Source organism: Stigmatopora argus, chromosome 11 (assembly GCF_051989625.1).
Source record: "Stigmatopora argus isolate UIUO_Sarg chromosome 11, RoL_Sarg_1.0, whole genome shotgun sequence".
Classification (NCBI taxonomy): Eukaryota; Metazoa; Chordata; class Actinopteri; order Syngnathiformes; family Syngnathidae; genus Stigmatopora; species Stigmatopora argus.
The window spans coordinates 2,999,327-3,021,139 of record NC_135397.1 but is presented as its reverse complement, the minus strand read 5'-3'; the positions used below and the strand labels follow the sequence as shown (position 1 = coordinate 3,021,139).

Sequence of the window (21,813 nt, the reverse complement as noted above, 5' to 3'; positions counted from 1 at the left end):
CGTACGTAAACAAACAATTGAAAAAGAGGGAGACAATGACCAAGGGTTTAAATAGACGGTCAGGGGTTGACGAGACAATCAGAAACACTAGAGGTAACTAATAAGACGAGGTGAAATCAGCAAGTAATCACAGTGGCAAGTTACACAAAAGGGAAAAGCCAATAATCAACCAGGAATAAAAGAGTGCTTGAGAAATGTCCATTTCCATGTAAAGGCTCCAGGAATTTGTTTCTTTCATCTCTTATGTGAAATTGCCAAAATAAAACAACTTTTACTTGATACTCCAACTTTTCAGGGAGATTAAAATTTGGCGTAACCAAGGGTGCCAGACTCGTGGGCCGCTTTAACGTCAACTTGATTTCACGTGGGCCGGACCATTTTAGATTTAATATTCTTTTTTTTTTAAATATATAAATGGATTAAAAGCCCTGAACATTCAGTTTTTTTATAGATCTAAAACAATGTTTATTTTAGCTTTTTATAAATATATTTTTAGATTTTACAAAATGATTTTTGAACTAAAAACACTGAAAAAAATTGATTAAAAAATGAAAATTATTGATTTAAAAGGGGGAAAATCAGGAAATGTAATATACAACTATACTCTTCATTTTAAATTGATCCTAAAACACTGACACATGTGGCGTAGACCATTTCAAACTACAACCACCACAACACTTTGCTTAACATCTTGTCAATCAATCTCTGCCATTTTATTCCAATATACTACATCGACGGATTGATTCTACAATAATACTTCAAATCTAACGGCAGGCAACCATTGAGACGTAGTCCTGCATCGCTGCTTTTTATCTTGAGGGCATCGCTGCTGCTTCGAATGTCAGCCCATAATGTGGGAGTAATAATATATGCATTCCAGTTCCAGTAGAGCAGCATGTTAAGTAACAATGGGCGCATATTAGCCCAACAAGCGGCATGACACAAAACGCACCCCCCCTCCTCCCCCTTAGAGCCTTAGTATGATGTTTGGCAGATTTATTATCGTATAACATGGAAATTAAAAGGGCAAGGTGTACGTGATGGGAATGGACAAAGAAAAACAGGGAAAAAAAGTGCCTCCTTTTCCCGACCACTATAAACAAGTAATGGTTGTATCAGTTTACTGTCCTGTAATATTTTATGCTGACACCAGCGGGGGAAGAGAACGCCTCCCCAATTATGGATGTTGTCCATCCATGTTTGGGTTTTCTTCGACTATCTGTGGGCTTAAAAGCGGGTGGAAAAAAAAAAAAATCGATATTTTGTTCGTTTCTCTCCGTCTAAATGAACACTTTGAAAGGTCTCCAAAGGTCGCATGAGCCTTGTTCCCTCACTTTTCAGGCCCCGCTGGCAGGTGATTGCTCCCCACTTGCGGCCGTTTTACTTCTCCGACACACACATGCGCGCTCCATCACCCCTTTGTCTATCTGGCGCCTTTCAAGTCCATTTCCACACTCTTCTCTCCCAGCTGATGTTTCACTACTGCTTCCATCCCAGCCCCCTTTTGAAGTCGGAGACGGCTCCGAATCCAACGCGGCTTTTCGGACAGCCGAGGGCGGCGGCGGCGGCGGCGGGGGTAGAAATGAAAGGGCTTAAGTTTGATTGCAAAAAAAAATGAAATAAATTTAAAAAATGAGTGTGAGTGAGTCTAAAATAGCATGATGCACATCTTAAATGAGGATTTATGGTATACCTGTATACGCTGACTGGCCACAAAATTAGGGGAAAGGAACGGAAATCCATACAAATTATTGAGATGTGCACGAGTGGAGTGCAAACAAGAGCGAATATTGTAAATTACCATTGGTGCTTCTGCTACTTTAGCTCAGAATCAATTATTCGGCACACTGATGTAATTGCATAATAGGCCATAAAACCTTAAAACCTATGCAAGTTTTACAGGGTTGGAATAATTAGAACTATTGCTGTTCTCGTGAAGGACAATTAGCAAAATAAGAATATATACTAAGTTATATAGCTTGTAGGTATTTGCTGGCTTGATGTCAAGATATCGGTTGTTTTATCATCCTCGCGGTGAATGCATATGCTGCCGCGAAGCTGAATCATATTTGCTTTTGATTTTGTAGAGCTTTTTGTCTGACTAATAAAATGTATCATAATTAGAGGTAAAAGCTTCTAGCCTTCAACTTTATCGTAAGGAGCAAAACAAAGACGCTTGAATAATCCATCGTACTTTCAAGAAACGTACACAGCAGGCGAACGAGTTAAAAATAAAAGTTTTATTTCCATCATCACATCATCTATGCGTCCCATTATACTATCCCTTGTGGCTCCACCCCAACAGCCCAACTTCCACATTAATGCAAATGAGTTGACTAATGGTGGGGGGGAGGTGGGGGTCTCACATATTAGGAGTCAGTTTACAGGCGTCACCGTGAAACTTGTAGTAAAACAGCACAGATGAAAGGCGCGTGAGGAAGACATTATAAAGTTTCCCAGCTCTTTTGCATCGTTTCTGCACGAGTAAAAATGCAATGCATCCTAGGAGAGCTGCCTTTTTTTTAAGCCAAGGTCAGGTTAAGCCACAGCATAGAAATGCATGACTAATGCTCTTCTAGCCCTTGTTCATGGATTAATAAAAATATAAATGTCAGCATTTGCATTACGGAACTGTAGAGGCTAATGTTGGGCGTGGAGCGTTCCATTGCTGCCGGCATCCCTAGTCGTATTGAGTTGGACGTCTATTGCGGTCAATGGCAGAGAAGTATGGTCCCAGTTGAAATGGATTTGATGTCTCTTGCAACAAAATTTGCTAAATAAATGTCCAGAAAGAACAAAAATCTCAAGAAAATCAAATCCAAGATGGCCAAATTAACTGCATTTGATTATTTTTCATATCAGATTATCATGTAAAATACTGTAAATCTACTAATCTAACTGTTTAAGTAACTATCTTAATCCTAAAGCTGCAAACTGAACTCAAGCATCCTGTGATATTTTCATTATTTTCTTCGGGCCAATAAAAATCTAGGCACTGGCCTGCAGTTGGGCCACGGACCACAGTTTGGACACCATATTAAAAAAAAAAAAAACACCTTTCCTGATGGGAGAACATGTTATGCAACCAACCTCTTTCTGTCTTGTCAATCTGTAGCCTATGAACAGTCTGCTACAATTTCCAAACATTAAACCAAGTTGTTGTCCATTGAGCACTGCGCTGAAATTTCAAGAAAATGGATCAGCGTTCTCGTAAGACTTCACGTGTTGACCCCATAAGGCCAACCCGCCCGCGACTTTACAAAATGCGCCATTAGTCCTGTGAAGTCGGGCCGTCTCATTTGGAGAGAAGCTGCAGGTTCCGTCTGGCATTCAAGCGTCTCCAAGGACACGCCAGGCACTCGCTCACGATGATGCCGGCCCTCCTAATGGAGAGACGCAGCCTTCATCCTGAATATAAAAACCAGCTCTATTTTCAGCCACTCAAATAAGATGAGCGGCAAGCGTGTACAAACAGAATACTAGTCACCTGCATCTTAAAGGATTTCCCACAGGTCCCTGGAATTCTTACTCTTACAGTTTGGAACAAGCCGGAGTGGAAATCAGACCTACTAGACTTTTCAGATGAATGATAATATCGCTCCCTCGCTGAAATGAAATCTCCGTAACTGTTTTTATTGAGTGTTTTGTGAAGTTTCTTGGCAAAGAATACGATGTATTGGCAGTCTTTTTTTGTTTTCAAGTGTACGTACAGACGCACACCAAAAAAAATGTTCATGTTGACGGAAGGACTTCCAATGTGCAGTTGGGAAGTAATACTTCTAAAGTACTTTTAAAAAGTAGCCCTCACAAAAAAGTAAAAAGGAACAGTGCGGTTGTTATTAAAAACTAATTGGACATTGAGGAATTGTGGTTAAACAATTGCTCTTTGTATTTTAAAGCCCTCTTATATTAATTTTGCTCATAATTATACTCATTATGGTTGAGACGGTTTTGTTAAACTACTATCACTGCGGCTGTTGTTTTGCTGTAGCCATCAAAGTGCTGCCAGGATTCACTCTTGCCAGATTAATTTTGCCGTTTGCGCACATGGCGGTTAGGCAATACGACTCATTACATTTGTTTTGCACATTGTTCCACTAAAATGAAATAAAAGCAGTTGGCTCAGGCAGGGCGTATAATTTTTCTTCAATGATGTTCCATTTTATCTTTTTAATGAGCCCACCCAAAAACAGTGCTCTAAAAAATACCAAATTACCACGTTGAACATTTACAAACATGCACAATTCTTCTCTCAAATATCTAAACATATTTTTTAAGATAGATGCACATGATAACTGACTTTGCACTGATTAAAAAAAATATTTATTATTTTTTTAAAGTTTGTCTTAAGAAAACATTTACCAAAATTGGATGGTTGTTTTAGTCGAATTCCATTTTTAATATTGTATAGACAATTTATGAAACAATACATCACCCAGTTATCAAATTAGTATTGTTTTTTTCTTTTAATCAATGACTTTTTAGCCCAAAATGAGTCGATTTCTAATACACTGGGAGAACCTTGGGAACGGCCGAATGCCCGTAACATGCATGTTTGGAATTGAAATGTCACGAGTTAATGAAGGATCACATTCAATTTACTTGCAAAGTGAGACGTTGACGTTGCACAATTAATCATTTTGGCTCCGATAAACTTGCAGGCATTTGCAGCTCAACAAACTGTGAATAAAAAGTTCCCAAGCTATTACAATGGCTAAAGTGGACTGGAATTCTGGTCACTTCCTGGTGCCTATCGAATTTGGGTGACTAAACAGGAAGTTAAAGACTGGAAGTGAAGCGGCAAGGACTGGATTTGAGTCTGTGCTCACTCTTCCTCGGTTTAAAGCGTTGCCTTTCCGACTTAATGGAAAGGCGCTTCCCCCCCACACGGACCAACCTACTTTGAGTTCTTTTGCACGGCAAGATGGAAAAGTGACACACTTGGGAGGGAGCTCCTGCCTAGGCCTGCCGGTGAGATTCATTTGCAGCTGGCGAGGACACTCGTGACAGCTTTTCACTGAGGAGCCAATCCAGTGAGCCATCCATCCATCCAACCATCCATCCATCCAATCCATCACACTTCCATTCCACTTCGCTCATTCTCCATCTCCCATTGTGTTAGGCAATCAGAAATGCTCACATTTGCTTTGGAAAGGGTTTCAAAATAGCGTAAACTACAGATAAAAAGACAACAGTAAATGGTTTTTAACGTTAATTAAGAAATCTGAAGCTGTGGTGACCAAATCCAAACACTCCAAATTGGCCCTAGGTATTAGCTTAATTGCTTCCTTGTCTCTTTGTGCCCTGTGATTGGCTGGCAAACAGTTCAGGATTTCCACCACCTACTGGCCAAACTTGGCAGGGATAGTCTCCAGCACCCCTCGCGACCTTTGTGATGATAACCAGTTTGGAAAATGAAGGAAATCTTGGCCTGCTGACTTCATGTTCCTGGCCAAAACTAAATTTAATATTATAGATGTATAGAGAATATGAATATATATTATATTAACCAAAAACTAATTTACATTTTTTTATTTAAAAAAAATATGATTCTCAGTTGTTCTTTTTTTATTTATTGGATTGGTTAACTTTATTCATCCCGTTTTCGGGAAATTTAATCAGAAATTATGTTTAAAAATCTAAAAATGAACTAATAAATAAAAACGGAATACTTTATATTTTATGTTTTTAACGTAAAGAAAAATAAAATGTTTGTTAAACTATATTTACAAAGAGTAAAATGGCATGCTTTACTTTTCTGATGGCATCCTGCAATTCAACAGTTGTAATTTTGTTGGACTTTATTTTTATATTCAGTATTTTGCTTACATTTCATGTAGTCTGAAGGCATTCATTCCCATTTTGAGGCAACACTGCACTTCTGGACTTGCCATAAACTCTTGACAAAGTCAGCGGCGCGCAGCATAGCAAGCATTTGCAAGATGTTTTATTTTTCCGGGCATAATCTCAAAAGGGGCACCTGTTTGCATCCTGCCTTTGCTGTGCAACACCAGTTCGATACCAGGGCCAAAATACTACAACCTTAGCTAGCAGCTTATGCATAAAACGCAGCTACATAAACACAGCCAATTAAAAAATGGTTTAGAAAAACCAAAGGCTGTGAGTCATCCTGCATTTTACTGTCTATAATTTTTAATTACTTTTATTAAATTCTCTGGAAAAAACACAACATCCACATTTCATTGAAGTTGTGGTTAAAAAGACAACAATAAACAAGTAAAAAGCCGACTCTTGTTCTAATGTATGCTGTACGGTGGCTTACAGCAAGGGGTTTGCAAACTATGGCCTGGGGGCCAAATTTGGCTCACTAACATGTTTTTATTGGATCGAAGAGGTAGAAAATAATAAAAATAAATCAAACAGTATGAACATGCTATTCTTATCTTACATGAAAGTGAGGTTGCCAGAGTCAAAACATGTTTTTTTTCTTTTTTGATTCTAAATAGTTTTTGGACAGGAATTATACAAATATTTTTTAAGATATTAATACTCTAATTGCCTTATGGATTGCAGATATCCCTTTGAACATTTCCACAGAATGTGAAAAAACACTATTAATTGACAACTCAAATGTCATGGCTGAAAATGAGTGTTGTTATTTTTAAAAAAAATTGCTTGCATCTTATTATTACTAATATTATTTAACTACATTCCATATATGAAAAGTAGCAAATCTTCAAAAAATGTTCCTGTCAAGCTTTGAATTCGACGCATGTATTTTTCTGACTATAAGCTCTTACTGTTTTCTCTACCGTTTTTATAACAAAGCGGCTTTTTAAAATGGATTTTCTGGGACAAAACAAGCTTCACATTTTCTCATTAAAAATAAAAGAATGAGCGTGTTCTTACACAAAAAAATAAGAAGCTCTGTGTTAGTATTCCAAAAAGTCTTTTAAAAAATAAATAAAAAAGAATTAAGAGGAACAATTTAAGTCTAACCATAGATAATTAGACAACTAGCTTCCAAGTATTTTATAAAAGAGGAGGACGAAAGTTCATAGCCTTTGCGCTTTATGAGATAGCACTTGTGGTACACAGAAAAATCTTGTTTCTTACCCGCAGGTGAACGTTGGAACATGCTGGGCTCAACTGTGCAAGAGATGGAGGCACTCCCTGGTGATGCTGGATGAACAAAGATGAAAGCTACAGTCACACTTTGACACAAAAGGGCTGGAAATCTTTTTGAACTGGGCATCAGATCATGAGGTAAGGGAGTGCATTGAAATGCATGTATTCATTAGTTTTTGTTGTCAATGCACTACAACAGCGATTCATAAGCAAGGTACTCAAAAAAATGCATAGAACAGGGGGAAAAATGTTTCACCCATCTAATCCAATTTACTGGAAGAGCTGCCAGTGATCATTTTGCCAGCTCTTCATGGAGTAAAATATTATTATGTTGTTAAATATTGCTAGATTTAAGATGCATTGCAGATGAAATTTCCATAAAACTGTAGCTATTTTTTTTTATGAACAACCCACCTCTAAATATTATTATAATATTAAATATTGTTTCATTTGAGATGTATAGCACTTAAAGATTTATTAAAATTGCACCTAAATAAATGTTTATGAACATTTTTGGATGTCCATAGTTGTCAATGGGGGCAATTTATGTGTTTCTGTAGATCTTAATGTATCTTACTGGCACCAGACCACACAAAGAACCCAACAAAAATATGTTCTTCAAGCTAAAGTACATTTGACATGAAAAATAAAAATAAAAATATTTATATCCACCTGTGCTTTTGAATACAATTCCTACCAGGCATAAAACAATAGAGCCTACAATCACCATGAAAATGACATGCAAGAGTAAATAACAAAAGCCTTACTTAAAATATATATATAATAATAGATGACATGAATAAAATACTATTAAAATATCATATATATTTGAGAGTTCATCAAAACTATTGCTTCCAAAAAAAAATCATGATTTAATATGTTAGTGCTGAGTAGATTTGAACTTAAATGCAGAGAAGGCAGGCACTTCAAGGTTGGACTTTCTTTTCATTTAGTAACACAAACTTGGCTATAAACAGCCTGGATCCAAAACTCAGGGGGAAAGAAATAGAGTAACAAGAAAGAGCAAAGCCACACTTACTGAGGGAATCCACAAAGGGGCACAAAGAGCACGAAGACCACCATCAGAGCTCAAACGCTAACAAATGCTTCCAACTAACAGACAAACATGGGTTAATGATACACTGAGGATCAGCTGACTGACCCGAGAGGTAACAACAGGTGAAATCAATGGCTAATCACATGGAAGAGGCCAAGAAGCCAAGAATATTACCAGAACAATCCAGAACAACTGAAACCTAACAACATTAAAATTGCAATATAATATAAAACTAATAGGCAGATGTAAAATTCCATACTAAGTAAAATTATGCCACTGATGCTCAATGCAAAAAAAAATCAATTCTGTTTAAATAAAATTTAAAAAAAATGCAATGGGACATTATTGGTTGCAACCTCTTTTTTTGTCACAATTTCTACTGAAAGCTCTGTCTTGCAATATGGTGATAATATGATTTGCAGGATTGCAATTGACCAGCCATCCCTTCATTTTTCCCCCTTTAGTGTCTGAAGAAAGAAAATGAAGTGAAAATAACTACCGCGACATTCACCAATTTTCAATTTATTGACTAGAACAGGTAAGCACGCAAAGGCAAAATAAAGACACCGGCAAAAAAGTTGCGGCAAGGTAAAACTTCCAACTAAACAAAAAGCCTCGCCTGCTCTGTTCCTGACATGGATGATAAATGTACATTTAGTGTATGCTTTACAGAGAGGAAAAAAAGCCCGCTGGGCTTTTTCGGGTGACCTTGGAGTCAGGTGAGCATGGCGGACGACTCCAAATAGCATGGCGTAGGGGCCAATCAAGCCTGCGCTAAGCCCCCCACCCACCCCTGAGCTCTATCTAAACTCTCACATGACCACTTCTCACAGAGCGAGGCCTCGTTTACTCTCAGCTTGCATGGTCGAATGTGCTTGTGCATTCTGAGCCTTTGTTCCTCCCACGATTAGCAAGTCACCCGTCTCCAAATCCCCCCTCCATTGCTCTCCTGCACGCGCCTGCAGGATTTACTATAGATCCCTGATATATTATGGATAGGCAAGGGGAAATAAAATAAATAAAAAATAACAACAACACCAAACACTGTCCGCCATTTATATGTCATACTTGTAAGATCACACATGGGGGGTGATTACAGTGGTCAAACAACACCTCAGGAGACAGTGGAGGCTCCTTCGGGAACACAAATAATCAAAAGAATGTGAGCTATAGGCAAGCACCCCCAACCCACGCCCACCATTCCCTCCCCTTATGTGCCGCCTTGTAACAAATTACACTCATCCACCGTTCCCACCCATGCTGGGAGTCTATTAAATCCCGCCTTGATATCATCGAGGACTTGTGTATGTTCTATCGGCGAGATTATGCTTTTAATTGAGGTTGAGGGCAAACTTCATCAAGGCTTCCTGAGCACAAGCAAATTAAAAATACGCTTTTGTGGATGCTGATTTGTATGGGAAGAGCTTCACAGAGGTTGATTTTAAACGGCACGTGTTGCTTAGCACTGAGCTTTGTTTGGATAGTTTTAAACTCATTTTATCCGCAGGAATTTTTTGGATGGTGATAGATGTCCAATTCCAGTATGAATGGATTGCGTGTGGATTGTTGTGAATGGAAATGAAACATTTGTAGCTTAGTTCGGGGGGGTGCAAACTTTTTCTACGAGGGACGCTTTTGGAAAAATGGCTGGTTGTGAGAGGCAACTTGAAATATTATCATATTTATTTATTTTTTTTAAATATGAACTCATTGGTTTGCCATTGAGGGAAAAAAACAAAAATAGACAAATAATTCGGATACTGCTGGTTCAAATGAATCAGACGCCATTGGCAGTCAATGTGTTAAAGTTATATGGATTTAGTCGTGTTCATAAATTCATAAGTTTTGCTCATAATCTCAGATGAATTAGATCCTGGCATTGGGCTTTGAAGGTTTATTATAGGCATATTAGATGAATTTTATTCAAGCCAAATTTCAAAGGAACAATTAAGATTACGCCATTTTGACTAGTACTTAGCTCTGTACCTAATGTGTCAATCAAACTTCAGGTGAGTTGCCCACACGGTCCTGATAAAGAAAAAAATGAAGTTGTCTTTGATAAATAATAGCAAAGCTTTGTGGTGTTATGCATATTTAATAATACAGAAAAATACTTTCAAACCTCAATTAAAAAACAACAAACCTGTGTGCAGTTTAATGAAAGATATGAACGGCCAAATTAAACATGTAAATTCCTTCATGCGAGCGCGCATCATTAGTGAAGTTCATTTCATTTTCACACGATTTAATTTGTAAAACTGATTCGACATCCGTGTAAACATGCAAATACATATACACCAGCAAACATTTTCATTTTGACACTAATGCTCGTTTGGAGCTCAGAAGGTCAAACCATTGCCGCTTAGGCTAATTACGCTCCATTTGGTTTAAGGAAGTCGTCACTTGTAGCTCGCAAACCCGCAAACATCGACAAACACTTCCTGTGCACAAAAAAATCTCAATTACTTAAGATTCCTTTGCAAAAAGCACCTTCCATTAACACCAAATTACCAAGCGGGCTATTTTATCAGAAAGAAAAGTTCAATGGTAATAATCCCCTAAAATATACTGAAGACAAATTGTAACAAAATTAAAGCTCATTAACAGACATTATCAAAACATTCAATTCCGATGAATTAAGCTTTAAATTCCGCCTTCCATTCGTATTATAAAAGGTCCTGTTAACACATTACAAAAAAGACTGCCATACAATGTACAACCATATAAACATAGCAAAAATGATAGTGCCTCGGTAATCACTACATCATACAATCATATAGATTCCATCATATAAGCTTGTGCCTGTGAAAAAATATATTTAACTATTAGCACTGAAATTAATTTGGTGTCCTAAATAAATTAAAGTGGAACATTTCTTCACTTTTTAGTTGCAGCGTGGTTTTGTCTTTGGCATTATTCTAAATGCATCTACCTTGCAGTTTAGACGTCATTCATATGGATGGAAAAAGACACACTTGACCTCCGATTAGCATATATGGTAACTAGTATGGCGACCCAGATGAATATAAGATAATAGCGATCAATAGGACACCGTTGTGGCGTCCTCTTGGTGGTGAATGCTGCTTCTCCTTCTGCTGCTGCTGCTTCTTGTTTTGCAGACTCTTCATCTTGCAACGCCATCTCTTTACAGTCTAGCAGGAATAAAAATGCATCCATAAAAGGCGGCTGCCAGGCAAAGAGTCTGATTGCAGCTGCTGAATGGCGCTTGTAAAAGAGAACATTCAAATCTGCAAAGGATCACTCACTTCCAAAAACCTAAGCAGACCAGCAAAAAGGTTAAGAGGGGTCCTTGCAGCTGCCCATATTAAACATTATTTTTTGTAATACTCTTACTGTCATGCAATCGTACCAACAGTACCTTGACAATTGAGTGGTAAATCACGATCGACAAATTGATCACCCCTACTGTTGCAAGAAAAAGCTTTAATTCAGTCCAATTACTACTGTATGGATCAGCAACCCCATATTGCAATGTCTAGTAATCAGAAGCTTGAAAAAAAACGTGAGTCTCCCAGGCAAACTTTCTCAAAGTCGGAATGGAAACAAATTCAAGTTGCTATGTCTACATAATTCATTAACATTATTTCTTCCATACGGTTTTGTGTTCAAGGGCAAAGATGAAACGATAGGGCAAAAAACTCGGATAACCGACAATGGCGAAATCGCATTATACCAGTGGCGGTCCTTGAATTTCCTAGCGACACCTTCAGCTCTCGGAATCAATCCAACCCTCAAAAACTATTTTATGGCTATAAAATCTCTTCTGCAGCTACAGCTGCGACACATAAAAAACATCTATAATAACCTCATACAATTGAAATATTATTTAGGAATATAGCCATATTTTACTCACCCAAAATCTTTTTTTACCTGTACACAATATCCATCCTCCTTTCTTTCCTCCTTCTTTTCTATGGCCATCGAAGCTAATGCTGAAAGTCGAGCCTGTCGTATTTCTGGCATACGTTTTTATTCGATTTAGTGCTAAAAATGTTCCTTCCCCGTTGTCAGAGGCTTGCTTGCTTTGGGGTTGTCCGACCTTTCTTAATGATGTCCAGCTTTTTTTTCTTGAAAATGGCTTTGACAGTAAATCTGCAAACAAATCAATTTCTTCTCCTCCTTCAGCCATTGTGGGTTGACAAAACCACTATTAAATCAACACAACAATATATTTGCTTGTGCAGCTCGCTCCAGATACAGTTTGGTAGCTCTGGCTCGTCCACTCTATCACTAGCCAATCATATTTGGTGAAAGCGATGACGTATCCCTACGCCTGCGAGAAGGCCTTGGTGTCACCAAATCAAATTCTGATTGGTTAAAGCAACAGTCTTATCGACGCTTGTTTAATGCAGCAGAGCCTGCAGAACTGATTGTGAAGGCCTTGAGGCAGATTTCTGACCCTGGCAAAAAATAATGGCTGAAATGTGATTGGTTAAATGCTTCAATATGAAAACACACATCTGGAAGCAGTGCAACCAGGGGGAAAAGCAATGAAAGGAAGCTAACAGACAGTTTGGGAATATTTACTGTATTCATGGACAAAATATAATTAACATCAGTCTGTGATTCAGATATTTCTTAGGCCAGCAGAGAAGGTCTTGAAGGCCTTGACGGCACACCACTGCATTATACTGTATCTCGGCCTTAATGTTTAATCAACGGCGTCGGCGAGCTCCGTCGGTCGACTCCATTTCAATTACTCTGGTTGTGTACTCTCAGCACCAATTCCCTTTGCGCTGGGGACATTGAAGTGTTTACACAGGCTCGTTGTGGTGACTCCCCTCCTTTTTTTGAGGACAAAAAGTCAACTTTGCCTGACGTCAATCGGGATTTTGCAGCAACCTTTTTCTTGTAAAGCGGGATACATTTACTTTTGGGGCGGGATGAGAATGTAAATCGCTCCAAGTCGAGAAAGATATCTTTATATGTGTGTGTGTGCGTATGTGATGGGGGTGCATGTACGTGACCAGCTTAGAATGGGATATTCTTTCCGTGGTGCCCTAGAAACTTTTTCAGTGCGTTTGCATGAACAGAGCTTCGCAGCAGGAGCCCTGAAAGTCACCAATTAAAATGTCAATGCTGAAACCGGCAGTCATGACAATAATAGAGGTTTATCCCACGGATGCAATAGGTTCCCGTATGCATATTTCATAATTGCTTCATCCAGTTCAATTGATGGATTCATCCCACTCATCCTCTAAAATCAGCAAATACAAACTTGGTCACGCCATTGACGTATCAGTGGAGTTCAATGAGCAGAATTGTTTTTTAAATATTAGGGATATCGTGAGGGGGAAAAAACAATGAGCGTAGAATTAAACAAAAATAAATAAAGTTGAAATTACAATAAAGAAAAAAAAATGTGTTAAAGTCCCATTGTCTGGGACTGTTGCTATGCACCTTGTTAAAATTTCAACTTTACGTTAATGGTATGTAAGACTATGATTATATTTTTTTTGCAATCATTTTACATTTACAAAAATTTGGAGGGATAATTATCCCTTTCCTAATTGGATATTTTTTCCTTACGGTTTGGCAACACACAGCAATTGTTTCAACTTTTATATCCGATAAATATTTTGTACTTTTTCCCTGGCGACTAGTCTTCCTTGATTGCTCTTTACTACTAATACAGTTCTGCCACTTTCTCTGAGTCGTAATATTTTCTCCAAATGCGAGAGAGAGAAAAAATGATACCAGCACTTATGTGGTTGAAAAAGCCAAATGATCAGAAAGCAATCCTCAGGTGGCCTCGCCTTTCTGCCTCCAATTAGGTAAGGGTATCATCCAATTGGAGTTGTAGTGGTTTTGTCTGTAGAAATGAAGCCGTCTTGGTGGCTCAGGAGGTTGAGAAGCCATTTCATCTCATGACTCATCTCCTTTTCTCTTCAGAAAAACATCCCAAATGGATTAATCACATGAAATCAACCCAAGATGAACGTTGTGGCCTGATTGGTTGGGATTTTTTTTTACTTAAACTGACATACCACTGCCATTTTCATTGCTTCCAATGCATATAATTGGTTGTCTTTTTGTCTTTCCTTTTAGTGTGAAGGGTTTTTACTCCAAACTTGCAAACTTCGGGTTTTGCGGATCTCTTGTTGAAAAAAAAAAAATGAATGCATTTTATTCTGTACGCACAGTACATGTGTCAAAGTGGCGGCCCGGGGGCCAAATCTGGCCTGCTGCATCATTTTGTGTGGCCCGGGAAAGTAAATCATGAGTGCCGACTTTCTGTTTTAGGATCAAATTAAAATGAAGAGTATAGATGTATATTACATTTCATGGTTTTCCCCCTTTTAAATCAATAATTGTATTTTTTTATCCATGTTTTTCTGTGTTTTTAGTTCAAAAATCATTTTGTAAAATCTAAAAATATATTTAAAAAGCTAAAATAAACTTTGTTATAGATCTATAAAAAAATACCTGAATATTCAGGGCTTTTGATCCAGTTCTTTTAATCAATTTATTTAAAAAAAATCTAAATATTATATCTAAAATGGTCCGGCCCACGTGAAATCATGTTGACGTTAAAGCGGCCCGCGAACCAACCCGACTCTGACACCCTTGACGTACAGTATGAATGAGCTACAAACAGAAGAACCCCGTGGATTGGATCGGACCCCATTAGGTGCCCACTTCCGGCCCACGAGCCACACATTTGACACCACCGATTTATTTTATAGACGATGAACGCCAGTCTCTTTAAACCCGACTCATTTCGGTAAAATGGAAAATAAGATATTGCAGATAGCGCTCTAAGACAATAAGCTCTGCTCTCGACTTATTAATAGGTTTCGGAACTGCTTTAAATGTGCGATATGTCTCTTCTTATTATTGGCTGTTGAGACTTCATCAATAGTTAATTTGTTTTGCTTTAGTCATTGTTTAAAAAAAAAGAAACGTTTTGTCTAGAAGAATAAAACCTACTCGGCCTTATCTTGCAGCTTATCTGAATGCAAAACACGGCCCCAATGCAGACTTTTAAGGTTTTCAAATAGGCCGTCATTACGCTTGACGAGAAAATATCGCCGTCATTTCCCTTTCGAAGGCAGCCGGCCGAGTACAAAACAAACAAGTGGAGGCATTACGATATACGAGCCAACGTGGCAGGGGAAGATTATGTTCTCTCGGCAGGTCTTATTTAGATGTCTGCCCGAGCACATTAGCGCTTTATTTTCACTCGGCTTTTTGGCGGCCCTCCATCGACGTGACGTTTTAAACCGGTCGCCCGGCGTCTGCGCTATTTACATTGCAAATTGCTCCATCCCTAATTAGTGCGCGCATGTGTAAACATTTTTCTTAAAGTGCTCACCGGACCATTAATTCCCCATCATGCGCCGTTAAAATAAAAAGATCGTAAGGTTGTTAGATTTATGAGATTAATTGCGCATGGATGTCTCCCACGCTCTTAAAAACGGGGCAGGTGGGAAAAGGGAGATGGATGGATCAGACTTCATCAGGCACTTTCCATATTGCTTCACTTTAATGTTATGTAAAGCAAAGTCCTCTGAGTGGCAGTAAATAATCTACTGGTACAAGAAGTGCCTGTGGCGGTGTAGTTTGGGGGAGGGGGCGTAGTGGGGTTACGCTGCTTTTTGGCGGGTGTTCAATCGGTGGTCGGATGTGTAATATGTGTGGAAGTTGTTTTCACTACAGTGCGAGAGATGCTTTGGATGTGCGAAAATTCAGTCAAACACACAAATAGAAAGTGGATTGTTTTCATGAGCAGGTTTGCAGAGGCTATGGGAAGATGTTTTTTTAAATAATAATGTAAAAGTTCAGACAATGGTTGCTATAGTTTCAATAAAAACATGCAGGTAACATCACGTTTTCCTACTCAGTCTTTTAGATGGAATCGGACACAGGACTTTAATTAGGATAGAAGAGACAAAATGTTGACTTATAGAGTCATATAAGTAAATAACAGAACAGTATTTTTTGGACTATAGGTCGCACGTGAATATACTTAAGTTGCTCTAGCCCATATGTGTCAAAGTGGCGGCCCGGGGGCCAAATGTGGCCGGCCGTAACATTTTGTGTGGCCCGGGAAAGTAAATCATGAGTGCCGACTTTCTGTTTTAGGATCAAATTAAAATGAAGAGTATAGATGTATATTACATTTCCTGATTTTCCCCCTTTTAAATCAATAATTGTGATTTTTAATCAATTTTTTCTGTGTTTTTAGTTCAAAAATCATTTTGTAAAATCTAAAAATATATTTAAAAAAAAGCTCAAATAAACATTTTTTTAGATCTATAAAAAACTGAATATTCAGGGCTTTTAATCCAGTTCATTTAATCCATTTATAAAAAACAATCTAAATATAATATCTAAAATGGTCCGGCCCACATGAAATCGAGTTGACGATAACGTGGCCCGCGAACCAACCCGAGTCTGACACCCCTGCTCTAGCCAATGAACACTCAAGGATATGAGTTGTATTTTTTGGACTATAGGTCGCATGTGAATATACTTAAGTCGCTCTAGCCAATGAGCACTCAAGGATATAAGTTGTATTTTTTGAGAGGGCAATTATATATTTCATGAGAAGCCCACTCTAAAATATACAAGTAGTATATACAATATATAATTGTTTCAACTGTGTTCTACATCACTTTATGCTGGTAAAATATTTTAAATGATTCCTCTGGGTCACTTTTTGGCTTTTCCCAGCAGCATGATGTCAACTTTTTTTTGGGTACCAAACTAAATCTCCCAATCTGTACTTTTCTAAAATGCATTTAAGTATTTTGAGTCCGTATATTCCTGCAAACTGTGAGTATTTTTCCACTTTCACGATAGTCGAGTCCACCTCTCACCTTATCAGGTGCAGACCTCGCACGCTAACAAGGTATATAAACAGTGGCCGTATTTTTAATGACTATGGCACGCCTCCAAATTGCCTGGCTGTCAATCTATAAACTGTGAAGGTTAGTCATCTCGGGAGCAGTTTGGAGTTCGGGGGGGGTCTGCTCTCCCGCGTATTAGTGTCCCGCTTCTTGGCCTTTTAGCTCTCAAGCTGTTTGGTCGGGCTGTGCAGGCGCCGCCGTCTGCTGAGCCGCTTTGCCGTTGTGCCGCTCGGGTCGCTGAGCAGCGCCGGTCGCTCCACTGGCGGCGCTCGGGTCGTTCGCCGAGGCCGGAGCTGTTTTCGCACGGCTCATCTCATTTTTGAGGTGGAAAAAATAGACCAAAGCTGTGGAAGCAAAAAAAACCATGGCAGAATTGATGACAAAATCCAAGCTTGTGTGTGTTGGAGCGTGTTAAGATTTGAACATTTTTGTTCATTGGGAGTACTTGGGATGTCACCATGGCATCTGATTTGTTGATACCTGCAAATGTATTAAAGAGGGAAAAGTAGCATATACACATGTCTTTTTTTGCTGCCATTTTGAACAAAGTTAGCCAACATTAAAACCATATCAGAGGATTATTCGTGAAAAAAACATTTTTGCCAATTGTTGTGCAGCACAAATTAGGTTGTGAACAAATTAGGCTTAAATATTCAGTATAAAAAAGCAATGCGATCAATTGTGATTTGTTTTCTCTTTATTTTGTTGCTGGATAATTTCTATTTATTTCACTTTTGTCAATATAAATATCTATAGAATAGTACTGTATATGTACTTTTTTGCAGTATACAGTGGTACCTGGTGATACAACATGCTCGTCTTACAACATGCTGGTGTTACGACGAAAATTTCGATCGAATAATTCGCTCGCGATACAATTAAAATTTCGAGATGCGACGAAGCCAGGTAGCACACTGTCTTTTTTGCCGCATCTCTTTCGTGTATAACTACTATATCTACGAGGACTGAACGATTTATTCAGACGAGTTTCGACCAGGAAACGCACAACGCGCATGCGCGGGCAAAAAGAGGGCTTTCTGGGTAATGAAGTATACTCGTGCACACAACAACAATAGCCAATGGCACCCTTTCTCAGAATAAAACTTCATTACCCACAATTACGATCGTATTTCGAGGTACCACTATACCTTGTTGTGATTATTGTTATTGTTTGTAGCCCTCAACTTTTTCAAACCCAATAAACGTTATAGACATCAAATCCATTTCAATTGCAAAGGATACTACGTATAGAGATTATCCTGACTGTCATTGACAGCTATAGACGTCCAATCTAGTTTGAATGGGATTCAGTCTTGTCCAAGGGTTAAGATCAAAAGCAAAGCATGGAAATACTTGCATTTCTATTTACTTTAGTCATCCTTTTTCAGAATTTCGGAGGGGAAAAATCTTTTTAAGAGTTTGTGCGCCTTTTCTATCTAAAATGACACCGCCAACGACTGGCCTTTTTCAGCAGTTCTCATTATGACATAAACAAATAACAAATGGAGAGAGAAAAAGTTGACATTTCATATAGTTGCCAAACAGAGGTCCTTTATGCAAAAGAGAAATAGCATTTTAATTTTCATTTTCCATTCCTCTGATTTAACTGTGATGAATATTTTATCAGCCTTTTATTGCAACCTGCTCTCTAGCGAAGCGTTGGAAACTTTCTACTTTTTCAAAACGCCGGCTACTTTTTATTCCTGGCTTCTCCAAATGGAGATCCTTGTGAACACGTGTAATACGTCCAGATCAAAAAAAAAATGTTTTAATATCCAATACGCCGATGCAATAAAACGGAGCGATCTAAAACAAAATGCTTTCTATATTTCCTCGCCGATATTGTCAGATTGACGGATCGGATCGGAGGCTTTGTGTGGAATGGTTCTCAAGATGATATTGAGATTTACTATCATAATTACACGTTGCTGCTCTAGAGTAATTACTGCAATTGTGCTTCATCTGCTTTGTGTGAGTGGAGTGGAGTGGAGTTGAGCACTTACTGTTTTTAGAATTCTAATTGCTTTTGTGACGGTAAACATTTCAAATTGGTTCTTGGTGATGATTCACGTCCACACATCTCATGCTTTTTGGATTACAGCAAATCTGATACCAACAATAAGTAACATGACACCGAGTAAACATATCTATTTTGCCTTAAAATATACCGTGTATGCACTACAAGTTTTATTAGCATCGTGGGCCTTGACTTACATAAGTTTTACCCTGAAAACCAGAGGATCAAAAGCACAAGACGCCAATAAATTATCATTTTATTTGCTAATCTTGTGCGCTCGGAGTCCTTAGACAATGAAACGCAAATGGCGGTATGTTTTTCACAAGGTCGAATTAATGGACGTAGAGGTTTTGATTTGATTTGTGATTTGCCGTCGCACATGGATAGAAAATACAAGCGGTTTGAGTTGCGTTTAAAGTCTCTCGGGATTATCAGGGGGAGGGGCTTTACTGGGCTTTTGATTATTTTCTGACATTTAAAAAATGTAAAATGTCGCGTGTCAAAGTATCAAATATTGAGGTAAACAACAACGGGCCTCAAAGCTGGTTTAAAATAGATTTTTATAGTGTGCTTAAATATGTCAGCTGCTGATGGATTTGGACACGCTCGCCATGACATTCATCGGGCCTTCATGTTGTACTTTTTTTCGATTGGGGACAAACTATAAAATATGTGAGGTGAACGTGTCGTGGTTCATTTGTTTGCTGTTTTTTTAGCAGTAGTAGTAGGTTTTTGACATCTACCTTTGTTTATAATCGATGGGGAATTTAGTTTGTTCTTTTCTGACCGTCTATGGGTGTCAGACTCGGGTTGGTTTGCGGGCCGCTTTGACATCAACTTGATTTCACGTGGGCCGGACCATTTTAGATACAATATTTAGATTTTTTTTTTATAAATGGATTAAAAGAACTGGATTAAAAGCCCTGAATATTTAGTTTTTTATAGATCTAAAACAATGTTTATTTTAGCTTTTTTTATATATTTTTAGATTCTACAAAATGATTTTTGAACTAAAAACACAGAAAAATGGATTAAAAATGACAATTATTGATTTAAAAGGGGGAAAATCAGGAAATGTAATATACATCTATAATCTTCATTTTAATTTGATCCTAAAACAGAAAGTCGGCACTCATGATTTACTTTCCCGGGCCACACAAAATGATGCGGCGGGCCAGATTTGGCCCCCAGTCTGCCACTTTGACACATGTGGTCTATAGTTTTTTCACTCAATATTGTAATATGACGCTTCCAAAATGGAAGTGGTGAGGTGTTCAAAGTCATGTATAAATTCTTCTGTTTCATTTGATAAGGAGAAAGACTTCAACGAAAACAGCAGGAAAAGGTTATCGTTTCTACAACATGTTTTTTATTTATTCTTAAAAACTTTGTCTGCCATATTCTTTTGATTGTTAAAGCAGTTCATATTTTCAAATACAAATCCGTGTGTGTGGTCAGTTGACACTGTGATTGCGCACTGTTTAGTTAGGTTTAGGTTCCTTTTTTTTCAAATAATTTGGGTTTTGTCAACTTTGTGTGGCTTGTCCTTGTAATCACATATTTCTTTCACCTGTTGCCACCTTCCCTCTTGTGTTCTCAGCCAATCCCGCCTCTCGCGTTACCCAACAGTTGCTCATTATCTCATTAAGATGTCAGTGTCTGTCCCTTGAAAAATCTCCTGTTTATGCCAACTCAGCTCCTGTTTTTTTTTCTTGTTACCTTGTGACTTTTGCCCTAGTTTGCTCCTGGAGTTCAATTTGTAGTGACCACCTGGAACCCGTATTTTTTTGGGAGTTAAAATGCATACCTGTCAACCTCTGCCGATAACTGCCCTTATAAATGATTATGATTCCCCTTACAACCCCCAAAAAAACCTTACAAACACCGTACGACTCGTACGGTGTTTGTAAGGTTTTTTGGGGGTTTGTAAGGGGAATCATAATCATTTATAAGGGCAGTTATCGGCAGAGGTTGACAGGTATGAAAATGTAACAGGTTATATTGAACGTCTGTTAATAGGTTTCACTAAGCACTTTTTTTCCCTCACATTTAAAAAATCCGTTAAGATGATTCAAAGTCCCGCAGCTATCATTGTTGCTTCTGCTAGGTGCTCTTGGGGGCATTTATAGGTGTAAGAGTCATGACCCCCGGCCTGCTCAGTGTGAAAAATAGTCTTGAACTCTATTCTCATCTATTCACCTCTACATCAATAACAATGAATTAAAGCAGACTCCTACAAGCCAGCAGAAGTTTGTCAAGATTCATCAAGAACTCGGCATCCGTGAATCATTAAAGAGCCACAAAATGGGTCAGCACCAAATGGTACTCATGTAAAATATATCTTGGTGAATTTTCAATACTTAACATAGAATATTTTCCCGACTTCTCATCATAGGAACAATAGGGCGACATCCATCATCTCCTAAGCTAATATGTCTCGTCTTCGCCACCCTTAAGTGTTTTTAAATAATAGTTTTGTAATCATTTTTGGAAGGCCACCCAATTTTCGCCACCTGAAATGACTAATCTGTCAACAAAGACGGCCATTCTTGGGGTAAAACCACATTTCCAATTGATTTCCGTAGGGTGAAATACCCAAATAATTGGGCCTTTGGGGAACACCCAGCCATTATTCATGACGACGTCTGTTTCGAAGTACACCGGAATGTCTGAGCCACTTTTCTGTATGTTCAATAATTCTTTAAAAAGTTCTCCGTGTCGAATACAGTTAAGGAATCAGCAGCGGGAGACGGAGCTCCGCCCCCGATACGGCCGGA

General features: G+C 38.4%; 1 long non-coding RNA gene across 2 annotated transcripts; it reads right to left on the bottom strand.

Moving 5' to 3' along the window:
• Positions 1–2,779: 2,779 nt before the first annotated feature.
• Positions 2,780–8,289, bottom strand: LOC144084628 (uncharacterized). 2 transcript variants are annotated; one of them, XR_013303862.1, is made up of 3 exons: positions 8,129–8,289; positions 7,078–7,143; positions 2,780–3,408 (listed from the first exon to the last, which is right to left on the bottom strand). It is a non-coding gene; the product is annotated as an uncharacterized LOC144084628 (long non-coding RNA). The 2 variants fall into 2 exon arrangements; XR_013303861.1 differs by having other exon boundaries at positions 2,780–3,383.
• Between the last annotated feature and the right edge of the window lie 13,524 nt (positions 8,290–21,813).